This window comes from Fundulus heteroclitus, unplaced genomic scaffold (genome assembly GCF_011125445.2).
Source record: "Fundulus heteroclitus isolate FHET01 unplaced genomic scaffold, MU-UCD_Fhet_4.1 scaffold_49, whole genome shotgun sequence".
Lineage (NCBI taxonomy): Eukaryota > Metazoa > Chordata > Actinopteri > Cyprinodontiformes > Fundulidae > Fundulus > Fundulus heteroclitus.
The window spans coordinates 1,274,262-1,288,958 of NW_023396912.1; the positions used below are offsets into that span (position 1 = coordinate 1,274,262).

The 14,697-nt window shown below is 38.7% G+C and overlaps 1 non-coding gene across 1 annotated transcript; it reads left to right on the forward strand.

Annotated features, from left to right (window-relative positions):
* The first annotated feature begins 4,912 nt into the window (after positions 1 to 4,912).
* Positions 4,913 to 7,474, forward strand: LOC105925013. The gene is made up of 3 exons (XR_004929598.1): positions 4,913 to 5,175; positions 5,945 to 6,280; positions 6,467 to 7,474. It is a non-coding gene; the product is annotated as an uncharacterized LOC105925013 (transcript).
* Positions 7,475 to 14,697: the final 7,223 nt, after the last annotated feature.

The following is a 14,697-nucleotide window of genomic DNA, read 5'->3' on the forward strand; positions in this document are numbered from 1 at the left end:
GCGTTCTCCGGGGAAACGCTGTTAAAACTGAAACAGGATCCAGAAAACAGCGACCTGGAGAATATTGACACTTGAGCTGCTTAGGAAGGACACCTTTTCTCACCGCCACGTTCGGTCTTTTCCCCCCACCCCACCCACTTGGTGGCGGGCGCCTTCTATTCCCTAAAGCTCCGCGGTTCGCGGAGAAAAACATCAAGCACTCGCTCACGTCTTTGTCGCCACATCCATCCATCCATTTTCTGACCCGCTTAATCCCTCATGGGGTCGCGGGGGTTGCTGGTGCCTATGTCCAGCGTTCACTGAGCGACTGTCGCCACTTTTTTGAGTTATTTCAGGCAAGGAAACGATGAGGTTGTAAGAAGGAAGCGTGAACTTTCTAATTTAACAGCAGCTGCACCAAATATAGGCTATAACAATATTGACAATAACGAGACACCCACCTTGGACGTCACGTGCATCACGTCAAGTTGCCTACTTCGTGGGAATGAAGTAGTATTTCGTGGGAACAAAATAATATTTTGTGAGAACAAATTAATATTTCGTGGGAACAAATTAACATTTTGTGAGAACAGATTAATATTCCGTGGGAACAAATTAATATTTCGTGGGAACAAATTAACATTTTGTGAGAACAAATTAATATTCCGTGGGAACAAATTAACATTTTGTGAGAACAAATTAATATTCCGTGGGAACAAATTAATATTTCGTGGGAACAAATTAGTATTTCATGGGAACAAATTAATATTTTGTGGGAACAAATTAATATTTCGTGGGAACAAATTAACATTTTGTGAGAACAAATTAATATTCCGTGGGAACAAATTAATATTTCGTGGGAACAAATTAGTATTTCATGGGAACAAATTAATATTTTGTGGGAACAAATTAATATTTCGTGGGAACAAATTAACATTTTGTGAGAACAAATTAATATTCCGTGGGAACAAATTAATATTTCGTGGGAACAAATTAATATTTCGTGGGAACAAATTAACATTTTGTGAGAACAGATTAATATTCCGTGGGAACAAATTAATATTTCGTGGGAACAAATTAACATTTTGTGAGAACAAATTAATATTCCGTGGGAACAAATTAACATTTTGTGAGAACAAATTAATATTCCGTGGGAACAAATTAATATTTCGTGGGAACAAATTAGTATTTCATGGGAACAAATTAATATTTTGTGGGAACAAATTAATATTTCGTGGGAACAAATTAACATTTTGTGAGAACAAATTAATATTCCGTGGGAACAAATTAATATTTCGTGGGAACAAATTAATATTTCGTGGGAACGAATTAGTATTTCATGGGAACAAATTAGTATTTCATGGGAACAAATTAATATTTCGTGGGAACAAATTAGTATTTTGTGGGAACAAATTAGTATTTTGTGGGAACAAATTAGTATTTTGTGCGCACACTGTATCTCTTTTTTCTTCCATGTCAGTTCTGGGGCTCCGTACTAATGTACCTTTAAAGTTTACAATATTTTCCGTTCAACCGTGGAGCATACCACCTCTCTGCTCACTAGAGTTAGCGCTACTTCTGCCTTGTTTACAACAACTGATTTCCGGTTTAAGCCTTTCAAAATAAAAGCATCGGCTTGGAATAAATGATAAATGTTAACTTATTATGACAGAACATACAAAGGTAATTTACACATGGGATGCTCGGAGTTGCGGCATCAAAATGTGCCGAAAGTAACAAAAAAATAAGCAATAGAGTCCCAAAAGTTTGTTTCTTCAGGGCATCTATGCTCAGAATACTCGATCCGGTATTCAGTAATATAATGTCATTTCTCTGCCAGAACGTCCCCTAACCGCACGAGGAGAACATCCCAGCTTTTCTGTCAACCAAGTCTGCCTGTCCATCATGGACCTGTCCCTTGTTTTCTGAGTTTGCCTGTCCCCATCATGAGTCTATCTGTCTGCCCAGAACCCATCTTCTGGAATCCTTTTCCGTTGGACTGCCTGCCTGTGTACTGGACCCAGCCTGTCTGTAAGTTGCTGAGCCCGTCTAATCCCCTTGTGCTTCTGGGTTTCTCAGACCCTCTGTGGACCTTCTTGGAAGCTTGGACTCTCCCCTGGGTCGCTCCCCTGGTCTGCGTCTGCTCCCTGTAGCTTTCGGTCTGTCCCCTCTCTGGAGTTCCCCGAGAACTGTTGTTTATTTAACCTCACCCCCTGTTTTGTTCATCTCCCCTATTAAACCTTTTCTTGTGTCTGGCTGAATATCAGGTTCTGATCACAAATCCATACAATAAAGCTCTTTCTTTCATTTGTAGCAAAATTGTGTTTTTCAGTTGGGGCAGACTATTTTTCTCAGAGATCTGAGAAGTACAAACACAAAACCACATTAATGTCATTTATACCACATCACACTGAATAATCCTGATTTGGAAAAAAAAGAGAAGGCCAGGAATGAAATTATTCTTGAAAGTTGGCTGAGAAAGTAGCCACTATTTAACAATTTAATTAGTCTTTTCTTCTGTTTCCTCAATATTTTCAGTGTTTGTTGAAATATTTATCAAGCAAAATAATTTGTAAATTTACAAACGATAATACACAAAACGATGTTCTCTTGTTTGACCAGTAGAGGGAGTTCTCTGTTTAGTAAGTAAAGTGAATACTCCTGTTACTGTAGACTGAAAAGGTGTCAGCTGCTTCAGCTAGAAACCACTAATCAGGCCTGAAACCTGGGAGTAGTGATGGACTCAGACCTGAACCTCCATCTAAAGACAAAGTGGACCTTCTAGAACCTGGAGAACATTTCCAGGATTAAAGGACTGATGTCTCAGCAGGATCTGGAAAAACGAATCCATGCGTTTATATTTAGAAGAACTGATCATTGCAACGGTGTTTTCACAGGTCTGCCTAAAAGTGGATCAGACAGCTGCAGCTGATCCAGAACGCTGCTGCCCGCGTCCTCACTAAGACTAAGAACGCAGAGAACATGGACCCGGTTCTGAAGTCCTTCCACTAAGACTAAGAACGTAGAGAACATGGACCCGGTTCTGAAGTCCTCACTAAGACTAAGAACATAGAGAACATGGACCCGGTTCTGAAGTCCTCACTAAGACTAAGAACATAGAGAACATGGACCCGGTTCTGAAGTCCTCACTAAGACTAAGAACATAGAGAACATGGACCCGGTTCTGAAGTCCTCACTAAGACTAAGAACATAGAGAACATGGACCCGGTTCTGAAGTCCTTCCACTAAGACTAAGAACGTAGAGAACATGGACCCGGTTCTGAAGTCCTTCCACTAAGACTAAGAACGTAGAGAACATGGACCCGGTTCTGAAGTCCTCACTAAGACTAAGAACGTAGAGAACATGGACCCGGTTCTGAAGTCCTCACTAAGACTAAGAACGTAGAGAACATGGACCCGGTTCTGAAGTCTTCACTAAGACTAAGAACGTAGAGAACATGGACCCAGTTCTGAAGTCCTCACTAAGACTAAGAACGTAGAGAACATGGACCCGGTTCTGAAGTTCTTCCATGGCTCCCTGGATCTCAGAGAATAGACTCTGTTAGGAACATACGGGGTAATCAGAGCTCTGATATATGATGGAGCTTGATTATTAAGGGATTTATACGTTAGAAGAAAATAAGAAACAGCTTGAGAAAGTATATTTATTGTAGGGAAGATTAGAGCTATATCGTGATGTTTATTTATTTTATCTGAACAGTTAGTAGAACAATCCCTAAACTGTGCTGTTATTTATAACTCAACTTCCTGATCAAATAAAGGAAACAACACTAACATCCATGTATTCAGCTGCTCACATCTGCTTATTACTCTCTGAAGGATCTGCAGCATATAGGCCTGTTTCTCTGCACCTGCAGTAGAACACAATGTCCACATATAGTTAAGTACCCAGAAATGCTGTTGAATGTTCACAATGGAAAATAAAGAAGCAATAAAATGTAAATAAAACAATCCAGAGATCTAACAGAAATTATACAAAAACAGAAAAATAAACCAGGAAGCTAAACAAAGATGAACTAATATGGAGAGGCCTACTAACAATAAAAAACACAAAGAAATTAGCTAAATAATATGACAGGAAAATGATCAAAACATACAAACAACAAAGGAAAAGAAACTCCAGACATGTTAAAATTGTCAAACAGATAATCTCAAACTGATTTCTTGAACACAATAAGATGACTGAACTCTTTCTGAGCAAAGATCTTATCTCATAACTCTTCCTCTGTCACAAGAATCAAGCCAAGCATCTCTGGAATGCTTCCCAAAGAAAGATTCTCACGATAAAGCAACTATGTGATGCTGTCACGTTAGTATAAACTGAGATCTCAGAGGAATGTTGCTGACACCCTGCTGAATCTCTGCTATTGAGAGGTTATGGAGGTCTGAAAGAAAAAAGGGAGTCCAGCTCAGTAACATCAATCACTAATGAAGTGACCATTAAATACATTCTACTACTGCCCCCTTGTGAGAGAGGGGTTTAAAATCGTTTTAAAATCCTGTTGTGTAAAAGTCCTCCTTACCACATGAATGCTAATTACAATTCCCTTTTTAAACCATATTAAAAACACAAATTGAAATGATAAATATATATGAATAATTGTATTCGTTTTGAAACAATTTTCTGTGGCCTCGCTGACGTGTGAGTGGTTCACTGAACCCTATGGAGGCAGAGAAAAGCATTTGCAGACATAACTCCAGGTTAAAAGAATGTATACTTGTCTTGTTTCACACACATATTTTATGTAATTTGTTTGTCACTAGAAAGTCATCATAGGCGACTTTTCTCATTATACAGAGAACTGAGCAGCATTCCTTTGTCCTCCTCCCAGAAAAAGGAGTGGCTTGTATGGGGGTGTCTTCCTGGTTTAAACTGTATAAATAGATCAGCAGCAACTGAACCTCAGGACTCATTCTAGCTTTCTGCTACATCTGCAGAAAGCTATTTACTTCAGAAAATAAAAAACATCATTAGATTTGTGTTAAAAGTTAAACTCATTTGTTTAATTAAGCATTATTTAGAATCAGAAACACGATTCATTTATTGACATTATACAAAAACTGCTCTACGATAAGCAGCAGATTTTTCATTCTACCTGAGGAGAAAAACTATGGAAGTTCTCACCCGTCTGTTGTTTCTTCTGATGACTCTGATCAGCTGGTCCGTGTGTCAGGGTGAGTAGGACATTAGTTGTCTTTATGACATCAGCTGTTAGCTGGACTGTTCTGGCTGCTTTTCCTTGTTTTTTCCAGTTTAATGATCAAATGAGACTAAAAGGACTCTTAGAAGGACTTTAGAGGTTTTAACACCGACTGATAACTGATATAAACATGTAGATCTGGCCCAGTTTAGATTATTTTCATTCAGAGTTTTCTAACAACCTAAAAAGGGCTCAGCTCTTCTCTATAGACCAGGACAGAGAGAACCAGGCTATTGTTGTTCCTGGTATTATGTCTCTGTACTAATGGTGGCCACAGCTAAACCTGTCAAACCTGATAATTAATAGTTTTCTTGTTGATATTTTTTCCTTAGTTTTTGTTGTTGCTATGTTGATTCTGCTCTTTCTGTTTACATCATTTAGCAGTATGTTTATGACTGTTTCTGGCATAAATAAATCTATCTCTCATGAACCACTACATCATCATTTTACACAGAAAAGTCTGAATGAGTCACTTTAAAATCATTATGTTCAGATTTTTTCTCACAACCAAGAGTTATGGTCTGGAAATCCATTTAACGATCATGAGCAACCATAAAATATATCAACTACTTGTAAATATCATTGATTAGATTTCAGCGCATGAGCAAAGAACACAAAGACAAAAAATAAAATTAACATTTTAACAAAAAAATAATTCTAATACTGTAATAAAACCCATGTATGCCCATCCATCCATCCCACTAAGGAGCTAAACTCTGATTTATTTCTACCTTCTCCTGCAGATCAGAGAACAATCAAAGCAGAACCTGGACAGAACGTCATTCTGCCATGTAAAGGCTCTAAGAACTGCACAGTCACGTTTCTGAAGTTGATCCGACCAGACCTGGATCCAGAATATGTTCTGGTCTACAGGGATGACAGGATTTATGAGCAGTTCCAGAATCCACGTTTCAAAGGCAGAACTGAACTGCAGAGCCTCAGCAGTTCTGATGGAAATGTCAATGTGATTTTACACAACATGACAGAGGATGACAGTGGCACATATGTGTGTCGTGTCAGGTGTGACACTGATGGAGCGACCTCAGAGAGAATCATCCAGCTGAACCTAGTCCCTCCAGGTGAGTCTCTGGATGAGAACCTCCAGCAGCTTCCTGGTTCTGGGTGTGAGAACCTCCTCAGATCAGGAGGTTCCTGCAGATGTTGATGAGACTCTGGAGGAAGCAGCTGGTCTGAGATCAGTAGATGATGTTCTTCAGTCTTCTCCTACCTGATGGATCAGACTAACACCTGCTTCTCTTCTGCAGGGAATGGACAAAAAGAAGATGGAGTGATCAAAGATGAAAAGGACACACTTGGAAACATTCTATTTTATGTTGCTGCTGCCTGTGCTGGGATTATTTTAACTGTTTTAATTATTGCTCTTGCAATAATTATCAGGAAGAAGAACAAGAAGTCGATGTCTTCTCCTCTTGATGGTCCAATGACCCGACTGAAACTTAATGTATCTGCAAAAGCATCAAGCAAAGCGCAGTGTTCATCAACATTGTCCTTAGTCAATGAGAACTAGGAATTATTAGCCATAAAATATTTTAACTATCAATGTGGCAAAAATGAATTAGATCAGTGATCTAGTGAGGAAACAGGAGATCAGTTCTGTATCTTGTTCCTCAGCTGATCTCATCAGATTCAGAGCTGGTGGTCTCCACTGCACTGATCATGTGACTCCTCTGAGAATTGCTACCTTGTCGTGGTAGAGGGGCTTCAGGGACCTCCAGATCCTGGCTGCTTTGGTTCAGAGTCTCCTCTGTGAGCCTTCAGCCAGGGGATGGGGGTCTGACTAAAGTAATTAAAAAACACACACAGGTTGGTGCTAACATTTCATCCATAGTGGATTATAGTAACAATCTTTGTATTTAAACTATGAGCAGATGAATGTTTGCAGAACAAGAACATTATTGATAGTACAAAAAAAGAATTTAGAGCCTTCAAGAAACATACGTTTTTCTAACTGATCAGTTAGAAAAATGTATGCAAATGGACACTATAGAAATAGTTCATTATAATCTAATCCTACAGTTTAACTTGTATGGAAATAACATGGCAGGAGGTTCAGTGTCTTTCATGCAGCTTCTGTAGATAATTGAATTCTCTGATGTCCTGTAATTGATTTACGGCAGCAGCAGGCTGTGGCCATTATTACTGTCTAGACTGAAGCAGGGAGGAAAACCAGGCCTGGGTATTTAATGTAAAAGGTTAAACTTTGTTTTGGATAAAAGTTGATGTCTGATCAGATAATAAATATATTTTATAGATTGTGTGTCTGGTTGTTGTTCTTCTTGTTTTTCATTCTCATAGAACTCACCATATCTCTTCTGAGTCTGCAGAGGAAACAACTGCAGCTGCTCTCAGGAGAAATCTGATGTTTGCTGGAACATCACCTTGTCTTTAGCTCAGTGCCTTAGAACCTCAGAGTCTGGGTCAGTTCTAGCTTCTGGGTGCTGATGTGACCACCATGCAGATGTTTCAGTCAGAGTGTTGGAAATATGAGGGTAGCACTGGTTTTCCCGCTGAGTTTTTTATGGTTCAGCTTCATCCTCAGTATGTAAAGCTTGTTTCTGCAGAGCATGGACTCCACTGCTGTGTATTATTAGCTGTTTAAACAGTCTAAGGTTTGTTGTTTACCTGTAGACCAGAGGGTCCAGGTGAAACACCAGAGTCTTCTCTCCTGTGTCGCCTATAAATGATCAATCTGATAACAAGGAGACCGTGCTGCAGACAAGGCTTAAATTCAGCTTGTTACACAATAAAGGAAAGCCTGAAGTAACATTAGTTCATATTTTATGACTAGTTTCTTTATCAGCTTCAGAGATGTTTGGGTTTAAAGTTACCGAGCCACATGTGGCCTCATGAAAGGGTTACTGTAGGTTTCATGTCTTCATTTCTCTGACAGCAGTCATTAACTGATGTGTTTCTTGTTCAGACGTGTCTGCAGTAGATTTAATGAAACCTTCAACCGTTCACACATCAGAACCAGTCTGGTTAGAAAACCTGCCAGAGGCCTTTGTTCCAGGACTTCTGGGCCTGATTTTAAACTAAGTTATTGTTGCTCTTTATGAGAGAGAACTGACTGACAGAAAATGTTTTCATCAGTCTCACAATGTTCTCTCCACCTTGTAGAGTATACAATGTAATGTTTCTCTACTTAAAATCTAATCTTTATTGTAAAAGAATAAAACCTTAACTGTAAAATAAGGAACTTTAAATAGAGACAGGCTGAAGATGCTGTGGTTTCATCTCTGTCTGAACCAGAAGCTGCTTTCAACACAAAAGACAGCTTTTTTATTTAACATCAGCTTCTTTCAGGCTCTGACTCCATCTGAATACTTCTAAAAACAGCTCCTAGCTCCTGTTCCTTGACCTTTCATGGGTCAACAGTCAGAACTCTATGGTGGGAAGGAAAGGAGCTTTGGACTGCTGTGCTGAATTCAGAACCCTCTAACTGTGACGTCATTACGTGACAGAAACAAAGACAATACAAGTTAAACCCTTTTTCTTTCATTTTTTTTCACCTTTTTTTATTCTTTCACCTTCTTGTTTTAGTGTCCATACAACATGAAATATTCCCTGCATAAATTTGAATAAAGCGACTTGCATGTACAAATAAAGCGAAGCACTATGGCAAAAGCAGTAATCAGTCCATTTTCCTACTCGCTTATCCCTCATGGGTCACAGGGGTTGCTGGTGCCTATCTCCAGCTGTCAATGGACGAGAGGCGAGGTACACCCTGCACAGGTCACTAGTCTATCACAGGACTAATGCTCCACTAGTGAAGGTAAAATCTGTTGGGCTCTTTTTGGCATTAAGACAACAATTCTTATTGCCACATTGCCCGATAGGACACACACTAAAACAATACTATTAAGAGTCCATCAAGAACCTTTACTGTCACCATGTGTTACAATGGTGAAATTACTTTTGAGACAGACACTGCCTCAGAATGTGCACAGATAGAATATGGTAAATGGACTGAACTTATAAAGCACTTTTCCAGTCATGCTGACCACCCAAAGCTCTGTACACTATAGCCACATTCACCCAGTCGTTCTCACTAATGCACACACATTCATACACTGAGATACAGCTCAGTAGGTAACTTGGGGTTAAGTGCCTTGCCTAGGGGCACATCGACATGTGGCAGGGGGAAGCTGAAATCAAACCCTCAACCCTCAGGTTGCCAGACGACAACTCAACCCACCAAGCCACAGTGGCCACCAATATATAGGCAGATTACCACACATTTATAATGTGTATTATCACACTTTATATATAAAAAGCTGCTCTCTCACCCACCCCTTGTACTCCTGAGCAGGTGGATGGTTCTATATTTCTCAATCTCAGGTCCTCTACCAGAGCATTCTGTTTGATTTATTTATTTTATTATTTTATTTTTATGGATTGTTAAACAATCAAACTGGTGTCTTCAAATATCCCAACAGTGAATAACACACTTATTCCTCTATCAAAATCCACTGGTTACAGTAAATACATAAATTCTGCACTTTAATCGACATAAGATGTAAATGCACTCTCACTCTTGGTGTTTTCTATATGCATCCATACAGGCGTATAATTGTTAATTTATATTAACAATTATATGTCTACTTTGTTACATTGTTTTACATCTCAATTGTTTACATAAATTACTGCTGCATCTTTATCCTGAAAAATAGTGCAATCTGTGATTTTTATTGTGATTTCTAGAGTGTTTTTTTCAAGCTGTATGCAAACAAAATTGTCGTTCTGTGTGCACTTTGTGCACACAGAACGACAATTAAGCTATCTATCTATCAATCTATCTATCTATCTATCTATCTATCTATCTATCTAATTTAACAGGTCTGGATGCAACATAAAGATTTAGACATTGTTGTTTTGGTTGAAAAGTGGAAACTCGGAGCTGTGATTTCAGAGGCTTTGCAAGATCAGATTTACACCAAAATACGATCTTAAGAGATTCTTTGATTAAGTTTAGTGCTCAATCAGATGGAGGAATGTGTGGCAAATTGAGCCAGAAAACTCCTGCTTTATCACAAACTCAGAACAAAAAAACAAAAAGCAAGACTCCCCGAGATTTTAAACATAGACATCCTGGTGATAAAAGTAGATCTGATAAAGGTCTGAAGGACAGAGTCTGGTGGTTTAATCATGTTGAGCTCACTAAAAGTCCCTCTGAGCTTCAAGTTCAACAGTAAAGGAAACATGCCATGAAGAGCAAACGGTGGTTTCTGCAGAGAGACAAACTCCTCCATGATGAGGGGAGGACATGTTGTCCCTCAGGGACAGGAGCTGTAATAATGTGACCAGCAGCTTCCAGTTGTTAGTCAGACTCTGCAGACAGTTTTACTTCCTCTAACAGAGACTCTGACTTTGGCTTAGATTCATCGTCTCACCTCAGCTTTTCTTCCTGAACACCAGAGAAATGGATCCTAAAGAGTTCAGCCAGAGTTAATATTATGGAGGTTATCAGCTTCTCTCTGCTTTTACAGCTTCAGTGATGTTTACAGTTTGAACTGAAAGGGAAGGGTTGACTAAACGGCCTTCAGTAAAGACAGCTTTTATTCCTCAGTAATCTCTGTGTTTGTGGGAACAGGCTTGTCCTGTTTGTGCAAAGACTCAAAGACGTGTTTGAACAGAGCTTAATTATTGTCAGTAAATTCCTCTGGGCTCACCCTTTATAGATGTTTGAATATGAATGTTCTGCAAACATTCATCTGCTCATAATTTAAATACAAAGATTGTTATTATAATCCACTACGGATGAAATGTAAATAGACACTATAGAAATTGTTCTTTTTAATGTAATTTCCAAGTGCATCACATTTCCAAGCAGTTTTACCTGCTTGGAAATGTGATGCACTTGTGATGTTCTTTAATTGATTTACTATCACCAAGTTAATAACCAGCAGTAGTGGTAGACTGCAGGCTGTGGCCATAATTACTGTCTAGATTTCCCTCTGGGATTATTAAAGTATGTCTGATTCTGACTCAGTCTGAAGAAGGGAGGAAAACCAGGCCTGGTTGGTGATTGTTTATTCTAAAATGGATCTCCCCTCGTGACATCGAAATGTGCAGAAAGTAACAAAAAATAAGCACTGTGAGCCAATTTTTTGACCCTTAAACAGATTAACACCTTTTCCATGACCACAGTATGTGGCTTCATTTAGGAAATGAGAAGCTACTCCCTCCATCAGCTGTGGTTAAATAACTTGCTTCCTGCTGCAGATGATCACCCTGCACTAATTATCCAATAAGATAATTGTTAGTGTTGAATAATTTTATCAAATCCAGGTGGAGCTTTTAATTTTGGTCAGGCAGTGAATATTTATATACATGTCCATGTAAGCAGAACTAGTTTTACATTCATTCAAACTATCTCAGATTCACTCCTCTGTCTTCTTTAAAGCAGGATATGTGCACATATTGCCCCCGTAAAATGAAACACGGGTTTCATGAATGAGTGAAATAGTTACACAACCTCCATGATGTCTGTCTCTAACATTCAGGAATCTGTCAGTAACTTTAACACCAACATAGTGGTTTTAACCTTCCCAGAGGTAATTTCAGGCTCAGGTATGTCCATGATATTCTTGTAGTAAAGTAAAACATTAATTTTGTGGTCAAACCTTCATGTTGAAATGTTGCTTAAAGGTTTTCAGACTGTAGCTCTAACCTGCAGCCAATCAGCAGTCAGCTCAATGATGATGTCAGATTTCCAGCAGCCTCATCTTCCACCTGCTGTAAATGTGGATCTTCTTGATGTATTCTAGTTAAAGCAGAAACTTTTAGGGTTTAGTCTGAATTATTGACATTTGTTTCTTCTCACCAGCGTTTGCTCTGATCTTTCTACACAATGCAGAGAATGCAGCTGGTTCCTGGCATGAAAAGACTAATAAACAACTGCTGACTCACAGCTAATGTAAAACATGCTGCAGTTAAACTGGTTTCACCTGTTAGTAGAAACTTTGTTTACTGGTAATGACCCCGTAGTTAACAGAGGAGGCTTTTCTTTGTCTCTCTTCCTGCAGATCTGCTCCCATCTGCTCTAACCAGACTGCTGTCCTCAGCAGAGACCAGAACCAGGCAGAAAACAGAGATTACACTGAATTCATCCTGATGCTTCTGCCTCACAACAAAGTGCAGCATAAAAACTAAGAAAACATGTTCTGTTCATTGATCAGTGTTGATTTCATATGTTTGACTTTCATTGTATAACTTGGATCACAGCCAGCAGCTGTAAAAAAAAAAAAGGTGCCATGGTGACGTTAGACCTGATTTCCATCAACATTTGAAATTCAAATCATGAGGATCAGATTACAGATTCTGTAATCTGCAGCTGCAGGGTGGGGGAAGGTAAAATATCTGTTTAGCCACAAGCCTGAGCCAGAAGAAAACAACAACTTTCTGCCCTTAGTGACAATTCAGACTCAGATTATAGGAAAGGAAAGAAATATTTCTGAGTGAATGTTTTTTTTTTTTTTTTTATAAAAAAATTAGTGAATGTTGCCATGTTCAAGAAACCAGTCTGAGATGATTCCTGCTTTATGACATGATGTGTTCTCCTGCTAGAAGCAGCCATCAGAAGATGGTCCACTGTGGTCATGAAGGGATGGACATGGTCAGCGTAACTTTAAAGTTAAACTTTAACATCAGGCAGCTAACTTTGAACAAATACCAACTTCAGGTCCTCAAAGTGAAACATGCTGACATCGATTCTGGAAGCTGCAGCTTGAAGTCGTGTTTTTATGATGAAAATGTTAGAAGCAGGTTCACTTCCTCATTCTCTGCCTGCTGGAACCTGTTTACTGCTGAGGAGATCCATGAACACACAGAGGAACGTTCTCTGGGTTTATCACGTCTAAGCTTGTTATTATCTGTAATTATCTACATCTTTGCTTGAAGCCACGGCGGCAGATTTAATCTCTTTTACAGGCTGATATAAATACAAGTAAGTTTGGTTCAAAACTGGAAGATTAACATGAAAAACAGCAAATAAGATGTGAGAGACCCTGAGTTTAGTTAAAAACATTAAACCTGTTTGTCAGGAGAGTTTCAGTATAAACATTAAATCTTTGTTTAACTGATGTTTTCCACCTTTTATTTCTTTCTATTATCAGAATTTATTTCTGCTTCCAGTTCATTTAAGGTCAGAACGTTACATCAGACCAATTAAAATACTTTTATTCTGAAATACATTTAAACTTTGATTAATACCTGTTTAAAGGCTGTTTGTTGAATAATCTTTTAGTCTGAACAGCAGACCTCAGGTTTCATGCTAAAATAATCTGGAGAACCAAGTTAAAAATCAATTAACAGCCTTCAACTTTACATCAGTAATGGAAAATAACACTTTTAGTTTGCTGTTGATTTTGTTGTTTATCGTCTGTTTTGTCAAAGTCAACTAAAATCTGCCGTATCTAGAGGGAATAAAGTTATGAATCCTACATTAAGGTGACATAACTGCAGGTTCTCTCAGGAAGGAACTCAGGTCTCTATAATCTACAGCAAATATGAACAAATTCACAGGAGTTATGATGAAAGGAATAAAGAGTAAAATCTTTGTAGATTCATTGGTTCTCATGTTTTAACAGAGGAACAGGAAGCTTCACACAGCTGAAACATGAGGTTCTCTGTTGATAGTCCTGAGAACGTCTCTTAAAGAGACGGAACGTGTTCTCACACTTTGATAGAGGAATATGTAAAATACTTAAATAACACATTTTCTAAAGCTGATTACAGGAAACAGCATTAACCATCATAAATGAGCCACTAGAGCGTCACTAATCCTGTGTAATGTTCTACAGTAGAACCCAGGTTCTACCAGAATAATGAGCTCATTCTTTCAGGAAGACATTTTCATCTCCACTCCATTATTTCATATTAATAAAATAAAAAAATTAATGAAAAAGACGTGTTAGAAAACAGTGTTTGGTGACTGACTGATATCCGTCAGTTAAAGTGAACAAAACTCAGAGAAGACTTTGATTCTCTTAAACAACATAAAAGTGAATAAAAACACCACCAGACCAGGTTTATGTTTTTAATAAATGAATAAAAATAAAGCAACAACATCAAATGTTTCATTTTACCAACAAGTTGTCTCTGGCCTTGTGCCGTTCTCAGGACAAACACTCAGAGACAGCCGTAGATTGTGCTCTGTGACAATCAGAGAAGGCTGAAGGCTTTTATATGCCTGACTGGAAATATCTACCTCTGAAAAATGGCAGAGACAGAGGCTCTCCCTCACTGTCTGCCTGCTGAATCCTGGCTCTATTGCTGAGGTGAGCAATGAACACAGCCTGGTTCACTGAGGGAGGAGCCTTATGAGAGTCTCTGGCTTTAGAGAGTCCCCTCTTGTTGTTATTGACATTTCTCTGCAGTCTTTGCTTAGAAACACGTCAGGAGTACACGCTACAAGGAAATAGGTCTAAAACTGAAGCTTTAGCTTAAAGAAGACTTGGGAGAGACGGAGTTTAGC